General features: G+C 44.1%; 2 long non-coding RNA genes across 3 annotated transcripts in view; both read left to right on the forward strand.

Annotated features, from left to right (window-relative positions):
• The window catches only part of LOC110568713 (uncharacterized), a 34837-nt gene that overhangs the window by 13636 nt on the left and 2867 nt on the right, over positions 1-18334 (forward strand). The window contains exon 2 of one of the 2 annotated variants that reach the window (XR_010337942.1): positions 1714-1906. This is a non-coding gene — a long non-coding RNA (uncharacterized LOC110568713). Of the gene's footprint in view, positions 1-1713; positions 3097-18334 lie in introns of those variants that run through there. The other variant, XR_010337941.1, reaches the window with a different exon arrangement.
• LOC135269692 (uncharacterized) lies at positions 9091-12369 on the forward strand. Its single transcript, XR_010337943.1, has 2 exons — positions 9091-10743; positions 10994-12369. It is a non-coding gene; the product is annotated as an uncharacterized LOC135269692 (long non-coding RNA).

An 18334-nucleotide genomic window follows, 5' to 3' on the forward strand; every position in this document is an offset into this window, starting at 1 on the left:
TTTTAGTAGAGACGGGGTTTCACCATGTTGGCCAGGATGGTCTCGATCTCTTGACCTCATGATCCACCCGTCTCAGCCTCCCAAAGTGCTGGGATTACAGGCGTGAGCCACCGTGCCCAGCCCAGGCTGAGCTTTTAATTCTTACCCTTTTCTATACTAGCAAAGAGGCAAAAAAGGTATTTTATCTGTTGATGTTAAAGTATGATTCAAGAAATATTCAAACTTCCCTTTATATTATCTCTACATATTAATAAAATCTCTGAAATTAATAGCAGATACTGCAATTTGTAAAAGCATCAAATATTATGTCTTTACTTTGGTGATTTTAAATTATAGTTTCCCTGAATGCTCAAATATTTAGCACAGATAGCTCCCTGGAGATGACAAAATGCAGCTTAAACACAATTCAACTCCTTTATTCTCCAGTGTGTGTGCTCTGTTTCCATGGAAATTACATGTTGACCAGGAATTGTAAAAATACTATATGCAAACATGTCTAGAAGCAAACCCTTTTAGAGAATAATGGTGATTTAATTTGAGTCACTCCATTAAAATTGTTCAAATAATAGAAAATAAAACTGTATTTTTCTTCAGCAGAGACCCTTCTGCAATTTCCCTTAGCTCAATATATTAATCTAATAGCATTGGAGATTATAGGGACTTTAATTTGCCTTTTGATGAGAGTAAAATTTAAACTTAATGATTTATGTAAATTTATTCATCCAAAAAAGATTAAGAACTTAGTCTGAGCAAGGTGTTGTTCAGGGTGCTCAAAGGAACAGAGAGCCATATACTAGTGCCATAATGGTGTAAAGTGGGAAGACTACGGTAAAGCTGATGATCAATGTGCTCTGGGAGTGTGGAGGAGAGAGGGAGATAAAGGAGGTCTTCTTGCATGACATGGCATTTGAACTGGGTCTTGAAAATGAGAAGCTGAGGCCAGGTGTGGAGGCTCATGTCTGTAATCCCAGCACTTTGGGACGCTGAGGTGGGTGGATCACTTGAGGTCAGGAGTTTGAGACCATCCTGGCCAACATGGAGAAACCCCATGTCTTCTAAAAATATAAAAATTGCCAGGCATAGTGGCGCACACCTATAATTCCAGCTACTTGGGAGACTGAGCTACGAGAATCACTTGAACTCGGGAGGTGGCATCTGCAGTAAGCCGAGATCACTGCACTGCACTCTAGCCTGGGCATCAGAGTGAGACTTTGTCTCAAAAGAAAAAAGAGAACTTGAGTAGAAGATGCTTCCTGATGAGAGAAACCATCTGAGCAAAGGCATGGAGGTGGGAAAACCAAGGGTGTGTTCGAGGAATGGTGAGAAATCCAACTGGCTGATGTGTAAAGGACACTGTGGGAGATAAGATGAAAAGGTAGGCTGTGGCTAGGCCTTGAATGCCATGCTAATTTGGATATGATGCTCAAGAGCAGTAGTGTTCAATTAAGGGGATTATAATCTGGACTGACAGCAGTTGAATGTTAAATGATGAGAAAGTGGCTGGGCACGGTGGCTCACGCCTGTAATCCTAGCACTTTGGGAGGCCGAGGTGGGTGGTCACCTGAGGTCAGGAGTTCGAGACCAGCCTGGCCATCATGGTGAAACTCCATCAAAAAAAAAAAAAAAGAAAGAAAGAAATGATGAGAAAGTAAGGGAAGGAAGTAGATTAGTGCATTGAGTAGAGTATTTATCTATGCTCTTCCTCCCTTTTAGGGAGGATCACTCGCTCTGGGGAAGCCGGCTGCCATGTTGAGGATACTCAACCTTGGAAGTGGATTCTCCAGCCCCAGTGAAGCCTTCTGATCACAACGGCCCTGGCTGACATCTTGACTGCAACCCTGTGACTGACCCAGAGCTGGAACCACCAGAAGCTAAGCTGGTCTCCTATTCCTGACCTACAGAAACTGTGAGATCATGTGTTTGTTGTTGGATATACTAAACTTTGAGGTAATTTGTGACACAGTAATAGATAACTAATGAAGGAAGTTGGAAAAGGAGAGTCTCTTTTTTTTTTTAGCCAGTGTTTCTCTCTTGTCGCCCAGGCTGGAATATAGTGGCATGATCTTGGCTCACTGCAACCTCCACCTCCTGGGTTCAAGCAATTCTGCTGCCTCAGCCTCCCGAGTAGCTGGGATTACAGGTGCACACCACCACATCTGGATAATTTTTGTATTTTTAGTAGAGATGGGATTTCACCATGTTGGCCAGGCTGATCTCAAATTCCTGACCTCAGGTGATCCACCTGCCTCAGTCTCCCACAGTGCTGGGATTACAGGCGTGAGCCACCTCACCCAGCTGGAAAAGGAGTGTCTTAAACATGCCTGTGGATAGAGAAGGAGCCAGAGGAGACCAAGAGTGAAGATCACACAAGGAGAGGGGAAATCATAGTTAGGTTAAATTCTGGAGGACTTTTCTAGGGATAGGATCATCAGTTAAGGGTGAAGTTATTTTTGGAAAGGAAGAGTGAGGATCAGAAAAATTTTTAGATTGGAAGGATGGAAGGTGATATCAAGTTTTTGGTTCCTTCATCAGAGGAGGAGATCAGGTCATCTGCTGAGATAAAGGAACCTCTGGGATCAAGAGCTCCAAGAGAGCAGGAAAAATTGGAAGAGCTACTGTGCGATATCATGTAGACAATCAGATAAAGCAAAGAACACAATTCCCTCCAGCTAGGCTTAGCACCCTGGGAGAGTAAGCTGAGAAAGCAGACAGGGTGGGGATTGATAAGACAGATAGGTTAGATCAAATGGGCAGAGGATTCTGAGATGCTAATGTAATTAAAGTGACTGGGCATGAAGTCTAGACAGGGCACAAGGGCATGTGAAATTATAAGAGGAGTAATGAACTGAGAGTATAAAAGGGTGGAACTTCCACAGCAACTATAATCTATATAACACATCTCACATCTTATTCATAAACTCCCTTAACATCATGTAGCTTTTTTAGTGTGTATGCCTAGTTGCCCCAGTGAGATAATAAACTCAGGGTAATGACCCGAGTTTACACATTTTATACCCTCTTAGAAGCTAGCACTTTGCTTCATAAGGACTCATATATTTGTTGAATCAATGAATAAAATCATTCTAGCACTGTGTGTGTGTGTTCTACTGTTTTTTTTCTTCCTTCACAATAAGCTAAAGATCTGCTCCTGTTAGACAGTCAAAGTATTCCATCCTTGTCTCTAAGAGCCAGGGTTTCTGGATGTTTTTAAGAAGTATTATATAATTATTAAAAGAGGAACAATACTCGCTTGACTAAAGACAATAAGGCTAATTATGCCTATGTGAAACAACCATGAAATAAACCTTTGGTGATTTCTTTTCAATCTGACAAAAAAAAAAAAAAGAAAGAAAGAAAAAGAAACAGAATACAAGTGAAAAGGTTTAGAGGAAAATAAGAGACCAGTTGGTCTCTTACTTCCTGGAAAATCAGGGGAAGTGGAGGCCTCTCTTTAGAGGAATTTAAAGAAGCTTAGATCTGCAATGGGGGCTCTGAGAGGGGTGTCTGGTTTTTGAAGATTATTAGTACAAATGGCTCCTTAGCCTGAGTGGACATCTACATATCCTTTACCTGACACACTCTTCTAGCATTGCTTCCCTGGAAAAAGTAGACCTGCTGAAGTCTATTAAGAAAAAATTGAGGCCAGGCACAGTGGCTCACACCTGTAATCCCAGCAGTTTGGGAGGCCAAGGCAAATGGATCACCTGAGATTGGGAGTTCGAGGCCAGCTTGACCAACATGGAGAAACCCCGTCTCTACTAAAAATACAAAAGTAGCCGGGTGTGTGATGGCGGGTGCCTGTAGTTCCAACTACTCGGGAGGCTGAGGCAGGGGAATCATTTGAACCCGGGAGGTGGAGGTTGTGGTGAGCCAAAATTGTGCCATTGCCCTCCAGCCTTGGCAACAAGAGTAAAACTCTGTCAAGAAAGGAAAGAAAGAGAGAAAATGCGGAAGAGAAAGGAAGGGAAGGAATGAAAGAAAAGAAAGAGAAAGAAAAAGAGAAAGGAAGGGAAGGAAGGAAAGAAAAGAAAAGGAAAGAAAGGAAGGAAGGAAGAAAAAAAAGAAGGGCTGATACCAACGATGGCAACTTTAGTTTTCATACATTTAGTATGATTGAGACAAAGATGGAAATCATTTGATTATTAAAAGAAACAGAATTCAGCCACAATCAGATGCTGATTTTCCTCATTGAAAAGGAAAAAATCAAAAGAAGAACACATATAAAGCACTGGGACTAAATTACCAAAAATTGTATCTGAAACTGAGGTGTAATGAGAAATTGTATGCCATGCACGGTGGCTCACGCCTATAATCTCAGCACTTTGGGAAGCCGAGGCAGGAAGATCATTTGAGCTCAGAAATGGGAGACCAGCCTGGGCAACATGGTGAAAACCTGTCTCTACAAAAAATACAAAAACTAGCCGGGCATGGTGGCATGTGCCTGTAATCCCAGCTACTTGAGAGACTGAGTGGGAGGATGGCTGGAGCCCAGCTGGAGGTTGCAGTGAGCCAAGATCACGTCACTGCTCTTCAGCCTGGGCAACAGAGTCTCAAAAACCCTGTTGTTGTTTTTTTTTTAAATAGTTGAACCCTCAAGGCTACTCCCAAACACAATACCTTAATCACATTCAAGAGAATAATGATTTTTGCATGTTGGCACAACAGAGATTTCCATAATTTAACTTTAGACAACTGTTCTCTCTTCATTTGTTGAGTAGGCCAAATATAAAAGAGTTTGTTTATACAAACATTTTACAAGAAGTTGTGAAATCACGACACTGTGTTGTATGATTGATAAGGTCTTTACGCATTTATTTTGAAGCACAAAAGACTACATAGGTGGATGTCACAATGGGCAACTTCTTTTCCTCAGTGCCTCCATCCAATCCATAGAAAAGAGGTGTGTTCAGCAAACCTGGATATTTCCATAGAGATGTAGGGCAGAAAATGCCAGGATAAATTTTACAAATCAACTAAACTGATAGTGCCATAGGTAAGAATGCAGAAATGAAAATTATATATTTCTCAAGTCTCATACCAAATCCAAATGATGCTGTTAAGTACTTTAAAGACATCCCACTGGAAAACAGATCATGGTTTTATTAGCCTTCTTCCAATTAGAAAGATTGCTGCTTCATTCTGTATGTTGGTCCCCAGAGAGCTTACAATGGTGAGAGCATGGAAGGCAAAAGAAATACTCATCATCTGGAAAGCAACTCAAAGCAGATGTGCAACAGAGCTCAGGCAAAGTCACAGCATCATAGATGAAGAAGCAGGCTTTACTGGGAAACTTACAAGCTGAGGGTCTGCAAGAGGAGGCATGGGGGATGTGCTGGGGTCAGGGCTGTTACAGTAGATAGCTAGTGAGGTATGGGCAGGGTAGGAGAGGGCTCCCCTCACACACACCAGGAGTGTCCCCCAACCATCAGGTGATGATCAGGCAGTTGTTAACTGTCTCTCTAAAGTAATAATTGGTCGCAGCTGCCACCAGGGAAAGGCAGTCTCCTAACAGCTAGAAAATGCTTGGCCAGGCGCAGTGGCTATAACCCCAGCTACTCGGGAGGCTGAGGCAGGAGAATCGCTTGAACCTGAGGCAGAGGTTGCAGTGAGCTCAGATGGTGCCACTGCACTCCAGCCTGAGCAACAGAGCAAGACTTCGTCTCAAAAAAAGAAAAAAGAAAAGAAAAGAAAAGAAAAAATAATGCCTGAAGGCTGGGCATGGTGACTCATGACTATAATCCCAGAACTTTGGGAGGCTGAGGTGAATGGATCATTTGAGCCCAGGAGTTCAAGATCAGTCTGGGCAACATGGCAAAATCCTGTCTCTACAAAAAATATAAAAATTAGCCAGATATGGGGGCACATGAATAAAATCCCAGCTACTCAGGAGGCTGAGGTGGGAATATCCCTTGAGCCTGGGAGGCCAAGGTTACAGTGAGCTGAGATGGCACCATTGCACTCCAGCCCGGGTGACAGAGTGAGACCCTGACAAAACAAGAAAGAAGGGAAGGAAGGAAGGCAGGAAGGAAGGAAGGGAGAGAGGGAGGGAGGGAGGGAAACACCTGAAACTAGTGATCAGCAGCTTCCTGATAAGATCTCAGGAGTAGGGAGAAGTAACAAGACCCTGGAAGCATGCCAACACATAAAACCCCAAGTCAAGAGTTTAAATAGTGCACTTGGTTTCTCAAGTCGCCCGCCTGGCCGTCTTCCAAGTGTACTTTCCTTCCTTTCGTTCCTGCTCTAAAGTTTAATAAAGTTTCCCTCCTGCACTAAAACTTGCCACAATCTCTCCTTCGGCCTTATGCCCCTCATTTGAATTCTTTCTTCTGATTAGGTAAGAACTGAGGCCACAGCAGACCTGCGTGGATAACTGCCGCCGCTAAGGTGTTCTGTTGGACAGGGTGTTCTGTGGGTCAGGTCATAGGGAGCATTCCAGAAGGCATATCCCTTCTTTTTGTTCTCTCTTCTAAAAGACCAAAACGTGGACATCCTTATCCGTGGGGTACACATAGTCAATGTGGCATCAAGCTGTCTGGATGTAGATACCAACTGTCAGGAGTTATCTGAGAAGGCTAGTTGCCTCTTATCTGGAAGTCTTGGGTGCCCGTTGGAAGTTGTAGCCCCTCCATCGGGGAGGGAGAAAGTTATGGGAAGCTGAGTTTGGAAGAAATAGGAAGGCACTGGGTTACAGCTCTTTCACAGCCCTGGAAGCCCAGAGTCACCTCTGGGGGTCATCTTCAGACTCTCCTGTTTCACCACTGGCACTGGTCAGTGGCATCATCTTTTAATATAAAAAGCCATAAAAGGGCCCGGTGCGATGGCTCACACCTGTAATCCCAGCACTTTGGGAGGCCGAGGCAGGAGGGAATCACTTGAGCTCAGGAGTGGGAGATGAGCCTGGGCAACATGGCTAGATTCCCATCTATATAAAAAATATATTTCTATGAGCATTTTAAGACTCCTTCTTGTTTGCAGCTCCTAGGACCTTTTATTTTATGCTAGTGTAAGCAAAATTTAATTTAATTTTTTTTTTTTTTAATAAAGATAGGGTTTCACCATGATGGCCAGGCTGGTCTTGAATTCCTGACCTCAGGTGATCCACCCACCTCGGCCTCCCAAAGTGCTAGGATTACAGGCGTGAGCCACTGCGCCCGGCCAATTTAAATATTTTTTAAGTTGGCAGTTGAAATCACGAGGTCGAGTTCGAGACCAGCCTGGCCAATATGGTGAAACCCCCATCTCTACTAAAAATACAAAAATTAGCTGGGCGTGGTGGCTCATGCCTGTAGTCCCAGCTATTGGGGAGGCCGAAGCAGGAGAATCGCTTGAACCCAGGAGGCTGAGGTTGCAGTGAGCCGAGATCGTGCCGCTGCACTCCAGCCTGGGCGACAGAGCGAGACTCCATCTCAAAAAAAAAAAAAAAAAAAAAAAAAAAAAGAATTTTATGTGCCTCTTAGTTCTCTTTGGAGGCTACCACTAACTGATTGCCACCTGCTGGAGAAGAGAAGAAGTGCAGCCGGCCACCGGCCGCCTTGTCGGCCTCTGCCGCCGCTTCCGCAGCCGGAAATCATCCCGCCCTCCAAGGCACCGCCCTGGTGCCCCAGGTGAAGGCGGAGAAACGGTGTGTGCGGTAGGCTCGGGCAGAGGCGGGTCCCCGCCCTTTCCATTCCTGTGGAGTATGGTGTGTGCCCCCTGCACCCATCCCTTTACTGTAGGGGTGAGCACCCCGGCGAGCCACAAAACAGCAGGCGGACTCCCCTGCTGGAGAGAAGCCGAGGAAGTGCAATGGTAAGAGGAGCGGCGGTCACACCTGCTGCTGTGAGGATCTGAGCAGGGTTTATTTTTGTTATTATTTATTTTACTTTTAATTCTAGGATACATGTGCAGAACATGCAGGTTTGTTACATAGGTATACATGTGCCATGGTGGTTTACTGCACCCATTAATCCGTCATACACCTCAGGTATTTCTCCTAATGCTCTCCCTCCTCTAACCCCCAACCCCCAACAGGCTCCAGTGTGTGATGTTCCCCTCCCTCCCTGTTCCCGTGTGTTCTTATTGTTCAACTCCCACTTATGAGTGAGAACATGCGGTGTTTGGTTTTCTGTTCTTGTGTTAGTTTGCTGAGAATGATGGTTTCCAGCTTCATCCATGTCCCTGCAAAAGACATGAACTCATCCTTTTTAATGGCTGCTTTTTTTGTGTTTGTTTTTTGAGATGAAGTCTCTATCACCCAGGCTAGAGTGCAGTGACACAATCTCAGCTCACTGCAAACTCCGCCTCCCAGGTTCAAGTGATTCTCCTGCCTCAACCTCCTGAGTAGCTGGGATTACAGGCATGTGCCACCATGCCAGGCTAATTTCTTTTTCTTTTTTTTTTTTTTGGAGAGGTAGGGTCTTACTTTGTTGCCCAGGCTGATCTTGAACTCCAGGCCTCAAGTGATCCGCCGAAGTGGGCGGTTCACTTGAGGTCAGGAATTTGAGTTCAGCCTGGCCAACATGGCGAAACCCTGTCTCTACTAAAAATATAAAAATTAGCCGGGCGTGGTGGTGTGCACCTGTAATCCCAGCTACTGGAGAGGCTAAGGCAGGAGAATTGCTTGAACCTGGGAGGTGGAGATTGCAGTAGGGGAACCTTCGAGGGGAAATTGTTTTTCAAAGCCCTCCACTTCTTTTCTTCCCAACTGAGTCCTAGTTCAGGGAACCACACTCTCCCACTGGGTCTGCCTCACCCTACCCTGAGGGGTGTCTGCTTCCAGGCTTGGCAGCATCTGAGCCATTAGCATGATCAGCAACTAGAATGATCATTATAAAATGCAGATCTAAGAACGTGTTTGCCCTGCTTGAAAATCCTTCAGTGGTCTGGCATGGTAGTGCACATCTGTAATCCCTACTATTTTGGAGGCTGAGGTGGGAGGATGGTGTGAGCCCAGGAGTTGGAGGCTGTAGTGAGCTATGATTGCCACTGCACTCCAGCCTGGGTGACAGAGTGAGGACCTGTCTAAAAGAGAAAGAAAGAGAGTGTGAGAGAGAGGTGGGAAGGGCAGGGAGAAGAAAGAAAGGGAGAGAGAAAAAAGAGGGAGGGGAAGAGAAGGAGGGAGGGAAGGGGAGAGGAGGAAGGGAGGGAGGGAGGAAGGAAGGAAGGAGAAGGAAAAGAAAAGGAAGGGAAAGAAGGGATCCTTTCATTGTTTTTGGAGTCCAAACCCTCTAATAAGTTTATGGGGCCACTCCAGGGCTGGCCCAGCCTCTTCTTTTAACCTGGTGCTTGTCCACACAGCCTCCCTTTCTCAAGCACTATCACTTCTGGACCTTCATACACACTCCCCTTCCTCACGCAGTCACTGTTGGAGGAAATGACTTTTTTTTCTTCAGGCCTCAGCTTCCTTTCGGAAGAGGTTCCTAGCCTCTCTGAGACTGACTGGGCTCTGCTTCACTCTCACAGTCACTCTTAGCCCAGTCCCATGGACCATTCACAGCCTATGAAAAGCTGGGTCCTCTCTCCATCCCCTTACACTTCAGGCTCCCTGAGAGCAGGACCGAGTCTTGCTGACTGTTGTATCCCCAGGGTCTAGTGTACCTGGCCCATAGTAGGTGTTCAGAAACTAGGAACCTGTTCATCAGTGAGAACACATGGACATAGGGAGGGAACAACACACAGCGGGGCCTGTCGAGGGCTCGGAGGGGAGGTAGAGCAGCAGGATAAACAGCTAATGGTGTTCTGGGCTAATACTTAGGTGATGAGTTGATAGGTGCAGCAACCCACCATGGCACATGTTTACCTATTTAACCTGCACGTTCTGCACATGTATCCAAGAACTTAACATTTTAAAAAACCTGTTCATGTTGCATGAATAAATGAAATGGCATATTTGAAGCATTTTTAATTCTCAAAAAAAAGTATGCCATCAATTTTATGTACTAAATTGGAATCAAATTATTTAAAACTAGATTTTCTTTTTTTTTCTTTCTTTTTTTTTTTTTTTTAGAGATGGGGTTTCACCATGTTGGCCAGGCTGGTCTTGAACTCTTGACCTTGTGATCCACCCATCTCGGCCTCCCAAAGTGCTGGAATTACAGGCGTAAGCCACTGCGCCCGGCCAAAACTAGATTTTCTGATAAAGGAGAAATTCCCAATATACTGTTATGGGTTGATTTAAAAAAAAAAAAAAAAAAACTCATGTGAAAAATAAAATTAAAATGTTTGGCCAGGCGTGGTGGCTCATGCCCGTAATCCCAGCACTTTAGGAGGGCAAGGCAGGAGAATCACTTGACCCAGGAGCTTGAGACCAGCCTGGGCAAAATTGTCCCCCAAAATCTGTTACAAATGAGATAAGACCCATGAGAATCATTCAACTCTTTCTTTTCTTAGACTTGACTTTCTCAATAGAATATATATTACAAGAATGAGAGTTTTTGCCAGATGCGGTGGCTCACATCTATAATCCCAGCACTTTGGGAGGCCAAGGTGGGCAGATCACGAGGTCAGGAGTTTGAGACCAGCCTGACCAACATAGTGAAACCTCGTCTCTACTAAAAGTACAAATATTAGCTGGGTGTGGTGGCATGTGCCTGTAGTTCCAGCTACTTGGGAGGCTGAGGCAGAAGAATCGCTTGAACCTGGAAGGTGAAGGTTGTGGTGAGTGGAGATCATGCCACTGTACTCCAGCCTGGACAACAGAGCGAGACTCCATCTCAAAAAAACAAAAAATAGAGTTTTTACAAGACTAAAGTACTATTCTGAAAAGTAAGTGTGACTTTCTACTGATTAAATTTGGCCATAGTTAATTAAGCGATAATATTCAATGTAGTTTGGCTGTGTCCCCACCCAAATCTCATCTTGAATTATAGTTCTTATAATCCCCACGTGTGATGGGAGGGGCCTAGTGGGAGGTAATTGAATCATAGAGGTGGTTACCCCCATGCTGCTGTTCTCATGATAATGAGTGCTCACAAGATCTGATGGTTTTATAAGGGGCTTTTCCCCCTTTTCTCAGCACTTCTCTCTCCTGCTGCCATGTAAAGAATGATGTGTTTGCTTCCCCTTCAGCAATGATGGTAAGTTTCCTGAGGCTTCCCCAGTCATGCGGAACTGTGAGTCAATTAAACTTCTTTCCTTTATAGATTATCCAGTCTTGGGCAGTCCCTTAGAGCAGCATGAGAATAGATTAATACAATATTCTTTCCTACTAAAGAAAACTTTATTTGAATAAATTGTAGAATACTTTTTTTTTGAGATGGAGTCTCACTCCCATCTCGCAGGCTGGAGTGCAATGGTGTGATCTCAGCTCACGGCAATCTCTACCTCCTGGGTTCAAACAATTCTCTTTCTTCAGCCTCCCAGGTAGCTGGGATTACAGGTATGCACCACTATGCCTGGCTAATTTTTGAATTTTTAGTAGAGATGGGGTTTTGCCATGTTGACCAGGCTGGTCTCAAGCTCCTGACCTCAGGTAATCCACCTGCCTCAGCCTGCCAAAGAGCCAGGATTTCAGGCCTGAGCCACCATGCCCAGCCTAATTTTCTTTTTCTTTTCTTTTTCTTTCTTTCTTTTTTTTTTTTTAGGAGTCTAAAAGCAGGGAAAGTTTAAATTTTGGACCTCCAAACCAGATTTCAGAAAGGCTTAATAGTGCCAAAATAACCTTATTGTTAACAGGAGCTGTTTGTCCCTTCATTCTAGGGACTCTCAAACACGCCAAAGCCTCCTGAGGCTCCAGTTCTCCCTGTGAAGCTAGACACCCCGGTGTTCAGTGGCATTTGGGAAGGAACCTGAGGTCACAGTCTGGTTTTGTGGTGTGGTGATAATGATGCTAAGTGGTGAACACCAAGGATTTTATATTTTTTCTGCAAATCATGATGGGATCTAATGACACAGCATGTAAAAGTTCTCAAGTATTGCTTTGCCAGCCTCCACTCATTAACTTAACTTGGTAGGAGTTTCTTGATGGAAGACAATCAAACATTTTTATGAATGGGTCATAAATACTATTACACTGATTCTTTGGAAAATATAATTCTTATTGTTTTATAAGAAAATAGTCATCACGTGCAATAGACTGATGTTTGTGCTCCCCTTGCCCCCAACCAAATTTATATGTTAAAATGTTGAAATTCTAACCCTCAATGTGTATTGGGAGGTGGAACCGTTGGGAGGAAGTAAGGTCATGGGGGTGGAGCCTTCATGAATGGAATTAATGTCCTTATAAAAGGGACCCCAGAGAGCTCTCTGGTCCTTCTGCTATGTGAGAATATGGCAAGAAGAAGGCTATCTCTGAAGCAGGAAGTGGATCCTCAGACACTGTCTTTGCCAGCACCTCACTCTTGGACTCCCCATCCTCCGGAACTGTGAGAAATAAATCTTTTGTTAAAGCCACTCAGTCTAAGGTATTTTTGTTACAGCAGTCTGAACAAACTAAGACATCATCTTTCTTAGTTTTCCAGAAATAAACATGTTTTCCAAGTACAGAAAAGGACAAAAGCAGAAAGCAAAATATACCTCCTGGTATTCTTCTGGTAGGAATTTTCCTCTAGCTACAAGAAACATTAGTGAAGTAGGCTGAACATGGTCCGCTAAGATAGCAGGTCCTAATCCCTGATATCTTTGGAACCTGAAAACGTTACCTTATTTGGAAAAGGCTCTTTGAAGATGTGATTTTTTTTTCAGATTTCTTTTTAGATGGGGAGATTATGCAGGATTATCCAGGTGGGTCCTAAATGCCATCACATGCATCTTTGTAAGAGATAGGCAGAGGGAAATTTGAGACATACATGGAAGAGGTAATGTGAAAACAGAGGCAAATATTGGAGTGATGCTGCCACAAGCCAAGGAATGCCAACAGACGACATCAGAAGCCAGAAGAGGCAAAAAGAGTGAATTTTCCCGTGGGTGCAATGGCTCATGCTTGCAATGTCAGCACTTTGGGAGGCACGTGAATTGCTTGAGCCCAGGAGTTCAAGATCAGCCTTAGGCAACATGATGTAACCCTGTCAGGAGGTCAGGAGTTCAAGACTAGCCTGGCGAACATGGTGAAACCTTGTCTCTACTAAAAATACAAAAACTAGCTGGCCATGGAGGCACATGCCTGTAATCCCAGCTACTGTGGAGGCTGAGGCAGGAGAAGTACTCGAACCTGGGAGGCAGACGTTGCAGTGAGCCGAGATCGCACCACTGCACTCCAGCCTGGGCAATGGAGTGAAACTCCATCTGAAAAAATAAAATAAAATAAAATAAACTACTTTGGAGAGATAGGTCTGTAGCAAACTGCTCGAATCCTATGCAATGTTATAACCAGGGTAGTAACAACAACAATCATAATGCTGATAATAAAAAGTAACCACAGCACATGTATATCTATGTAACAAACCTGCACGTTCTGCACATGTACTCCAGAACTTAAAAGTATAAAATAATTAAAAAATGAGCCCATTCCATCTGCACTTGCATGTGCACCCACCTTCATCGTCAGTCAGCCTTTGCAGTGTCAAACGCTTGGGCTCACACTGCCTCCTCTGAGATGTAGATACAGGAGGGAATTAGAGATCATTTTTATTGGGGAGAAAGGGCTTCTGGAATTAAATGAATGATATGTACACCTAACTTCTTCAGCTGCACTTTTACCAGATAGCTTAACATTGGGGAAAAACTGTTGGGTTTTCCAATAGATAGTCAATCTATTGCCACTACTTGCACAAAAGGAAAGCATTTCTGCAGGATTCGTTTTTTTCCTTTAAGCTCTTCATACATTGCTTCAAAATATTAATGTACAATGAAAAATAGCATAGAAACCAATGTGACTTCCATTTTATGCTGTTCTCAGTGCCCTAGTTAACAATTAGCATGTGGCCTATCATCATAGAAACACATCATAGAATAAAGAACTGTGTTCAGGAGGTTAGGCAGGAGAAGACTGTGTGGCAATGATCTTGTTACTTGGTCTTATTGGAGCTGTACAAAAGGCACAAAAATGGAAACATTGAACGTATCAGTCAGCATTATATCTGCATGCATGTACACAGAAACCCAACCACCGTGTCTTTACCAAATAGGGATTTGTTTTTCCACATGGTACGGATTCAAAGGTGGGCAGGCCAGGCTGCTGCAGCTGCTCTAGGGACCCAGTTTCCTCCTAGCTCTCTGTACAGTCCTTAGATTGTTGCTTTCATCTTCATGGCAGCAAGACGGTTCCTTGACCGTCAAGCTTCATATCCATGAGACAGGCAGGAAGGGGAAGGGAAGGACAATGGGCGTGTTCCTGGAAGCACCAAGCCACTGTTCATAGAGCTGAGAACTGGCCAAGTCATACATTGGCATAAAATGTGTCTTAAAGATGCTCATTATAAATCTAATGTTTATTTTTATTTTTTGAGATGGAGTCTCACTCTGTCACCTGGGCAGGAGTGCAGTGGCACAATCTGAGCTCACTGCAAACTCCACCTCCCAAGTTGAAACAATTCTCCTGCCTCAGCCTCCCAAGTACCTAGGATTACAAGCATGTACCACCACGCCCAGCTAACTTTTGTGTTTGTAGTAGAGGCAAGGTTTCACCATGTTGGCTAGGTTGGTCTTGAACACCTGACCTCAAATGATCTGCCTGCCTTAGCCTCCCAAAGTCCTGGGATTACAGGTGTGAACCACAGCACTCAGCCATAACTCTGCTATTTATTGAACTCAGAAATTTCTTATGAGGACTTAGGGTTGATGCTCACAGGAAACAATTTTCCTATACAGGGAAATCTTAAAGAACACAACTTTAAAAATTACTGGATTAAGTTCTGCAGATGCTTTTGAATAATTTTTTTTTTTTTTTTTTGAGATGGAGTTTCACTCTTGTTGCCCAGTCTGGAGTGCAATGGCATGATCTTGGCTCACTGCAACTTCCTGGGTTCAAGCAATTCTCCTGCCTCAGCCTCCTGAGTAACTGGGATTACAGGCGCATGCCACCATGCCTGGCTAATTTTTGTATTTTTAGTAGAGATGGGGTTTCACCATGTTGGCCAGGCTGGTCTTGAACTCCTGACCTCATGTGATCCTTCCGCCTCAGTCTCCCAAAGTGCTGAGATTACACGCATGAGCACTATGCCCAGCTTGAATAATGTTAATAAGAGATTTTGAATAATGCTACTAGAAGGACCCTAGGAATGTAATACAACTTTAGATTTAAAAACAAAACAAATTTCTATAATTTTCATTTTTCCACATCTCTTCATTTGTAAAATGTATTACACTAAATCAAAACACATAAGACACATAAATCAGATTTAATTTTCAATTAGAATAAAACTCTTTATCTATTTTCTGGGTAAAACTTACCCCTAAAAGCTCTCTTTAAAATGAACTGTTTGTCATAGCACATTGCCTTAAAACAAAAGTACTGGCTGGGCACGGCAGCTCACGCCTGTAATCCCAGCACTTTAGGAGGTCAAGGTGGGCGGATCACGAGGTCAGGAGATCGAGACCATCCTGGCCAACATGGTGAAATCCCATCTCTAAAAATAAAAAAAATTAATTAATTAAAAAAAATTTTTTTTTTTTAAAAAGTACTGCATTTGACTTCAGGAGAGCTAAGTGCGAATACCAGTTCTTCCATTTATTAGTTGGTGACTGCAGCGGATGTAAGACCTACCCAGGATCTGCTACGACCTTCTCCTTTTCTGGAGCACCCCAATCTTGCTCAAGTTTGCCCCCATTCCATACCCTATAAGAAGCTGACCCCGTCCCCAGCACCATAGGTAATCTGCCCTCCCTCCAGTGATTTGGGCAGAAATGGGCATAGTTAGTATAATTTGGGATTCTTTTTTTTTTTTTTTTTTTTTGAGATGGAGTTTCACTCTTGTAACCCAGGCTGGAGTGCAATGGCGCGATCTTGGCTCACCGCAACCTCTGCCTCCTGGGTTCAGGCAATTCTCCTGCCTCAGCCTCCTGAGTAGCTGGGATTACAGGCACGCGCCACCATGCCCAGCTAATTTTTTGTATTTTTAGTAGAGACGGGGTTTCACCACGTTGACCAGGATGGTCTCGATCTCTTGACCTCGTGATCCACCCGCCTCAGCCTCCCAAAGTGCTGGGATTACAGGCATGAGCCACCGCACCCGGCAATTTGGGATTCTAATTAATAATACTAATGTTGAAAAAATTACCCAACTGTTCCACATCCCTGCATTGTAATCTATAAAACAGGGATGATGCTGTTGGCGCCATTTAACATAATCACCCCGATAAGGCAATAGTGCCTAAGACAGAAATTCAGGAAAAACTAGCCAAAATGAACAAGACTACACCGGATGTCACTTTGTATTTGTATTCAGAAATTTTGGTGGTGGCAAGACAACTGGCTTTGGTATGATTTATAATTCCTTGGATTATGCAAAGAAAAATGAACCCAACATAGACTTGCAAGACATGGCCTGTATGAGAAGAAAAAGACCTCAAGAAAGCAACAAAAGGAACACAGAACAGAACAAAGAAAGTGGGGGTGGACTACAAAGGCCAACGTTGGTGCTGGCAAAAGGAGTAAAGGTACTGCAAGGATGTTATCTTCCGCCATTGTGCATTTTTCACAAGAAGATTAATAAGGCTGGGTGCAGTGGCTCATGCCTATAATCCCAGCACTTTGGGAGGCCAAGGTAGGTGGATCACTAGTTCAGGAGTTCGAGACCAGCCTGGCCAACGTAGTGAAACTCCTTCTCTACTAAAAATACAAAATTTGGCCAGGCGTGCTAGCACACGCATGTAATCCCAGCTACTTGTAAGGCTGAAGCAGGAGAATCACTTGAACCCAGGAGGCTGAGGTTGCAGTGAGCCAAGATCACACCATTGCACTCCAGCCTGGGCGACAGAGCAAGACTGTCTTGGAAAAAAAAAAAAGAGAGAGAGAGAGACTGGGCGCAGTGGCTCACGCCTATAATTATTGCCAATATTACAGGAAAGGGGTCCTGATTTAGACCCCAAGAGAGGGTTCTTGGATCTTGTGCAAGAAAGAACTCAGGGTGAGTCCACAATGCAAAGCAAAAGCAAGTTTATTAGGGAAGTAAAGGAATAAAAGAATGGCTACTCCATAGAGCAGCGCCGAGGGCTGCTGGTTGTCCATTTTTATGGTTATTTCTTGATGATATTCTAAACAATTGGTGGATTATTTATGCCTCCCCTTTTTAGACCACATAGGGTAACTTCCTGACGTTGCCATGGCATTTGTAAACTGTATGGTGCTGGTGGGAATGTAGCAGTGAGGACAACCAGAGGTCACTCTTGTTGCCATCTTGGTTTTGGTGGGTTTTAGCCAGCTTCTTTACTGCAACCTGTGTTATCAGCAAGGTCTTTATGACCTGTATCTTGTGCTGACCTTGTATCTCATCCTATGACTTAGAACGCCTTAATTATTTGGGTGTGCAGCCCAGTAGGTCTCAGGCTCATTTTACCCAGCTCCTTTTCAAGATGGAGTTGCTCTGGTTTCACATGCCTCTGATGCCAGCATGTTGGGAGATCAAGGCAGGCAGATCACCTTAGGTCAGGAGTTCGAGACCAGCCTGGCCAACGTGGTGAAACTGTCTCTACTAAAAATACAAAAATTAGCCGAGCATGGTGGCCGGCACCTGTAATCCCAGCTACTCAGGAGGCTGAGGCAAGAGAATCTCTTGAACCCAGGAGGTGGAGATTGCAATGAGCCAATATTGCACTGCTGCACTCCAGCCTGGGTGACAGAGTGAGACTGTCAAGAAAGAAAACGAGAAAGAGAAAGAGAGGAAGGAAGGAAGGAAGGAAGGAAGGAAGGAAGGAACGAACGAACGAACGAACGAACAAACGAACTAAGATAACATCCTAACATAGGTCCCTGAGTTGTTTTTCAGAAACATGGATACCAGCAAATGAATCCACTGGCACCTAGACCTCGGGTAAGGGGGAACTGAGGACTCAACTCTGATCACCTTTTTTTTTTTTTTTTCTGAAGTTCTTCCTGAGGGGCCTGGAGGAAGTCATGCCCATGAGTCAGAGCTAACATTCTTTTCTGCTAACCCCAAATTTTTAGACACACCTTTGCCATCTTAACCAACTGCAAATCTGAAAGTTTTTGAATCTATGACCTATACCCTGCCTCATCCCCACCTCCCACCACCCACTTTGAGATGTTCTGCCTTTTTAGTTCAAACCAGCCTATAGCCTCCATGTATTGATTTATGACTTTGCCTGTAACCTCTGCCTCTGCCTTTAAAAACCCTTACTTGCCAAGGCGGGCAGATCATCTAAGGTCAGGAGTTCAAGACCAGTCTGGCCAACATGGCGAAACCCTTTCTCTACTAAAAATGAAAAAATTAGCTGGGTGTGGTAGCAGGTGCCTGTAATC

The sequence above is a fragment of the Aotus nancymaae genome, unplaced genomic scaffold (assembly GCF_030222135.1).
Source record: "Aotus nancymaae isolate 86718 unplaced genomic scaffold, 86718_ANA_hifiasm-v0.15.2.pri h1tg000057l, whole genome shotgun sequence".
Taxonomy (NCBI): domain Eukaryota; kingdom Metazoa; phylum Chordata; class Mammalia; order Primates; family Aotidae; genus Aotus; species Aotus nancymaae.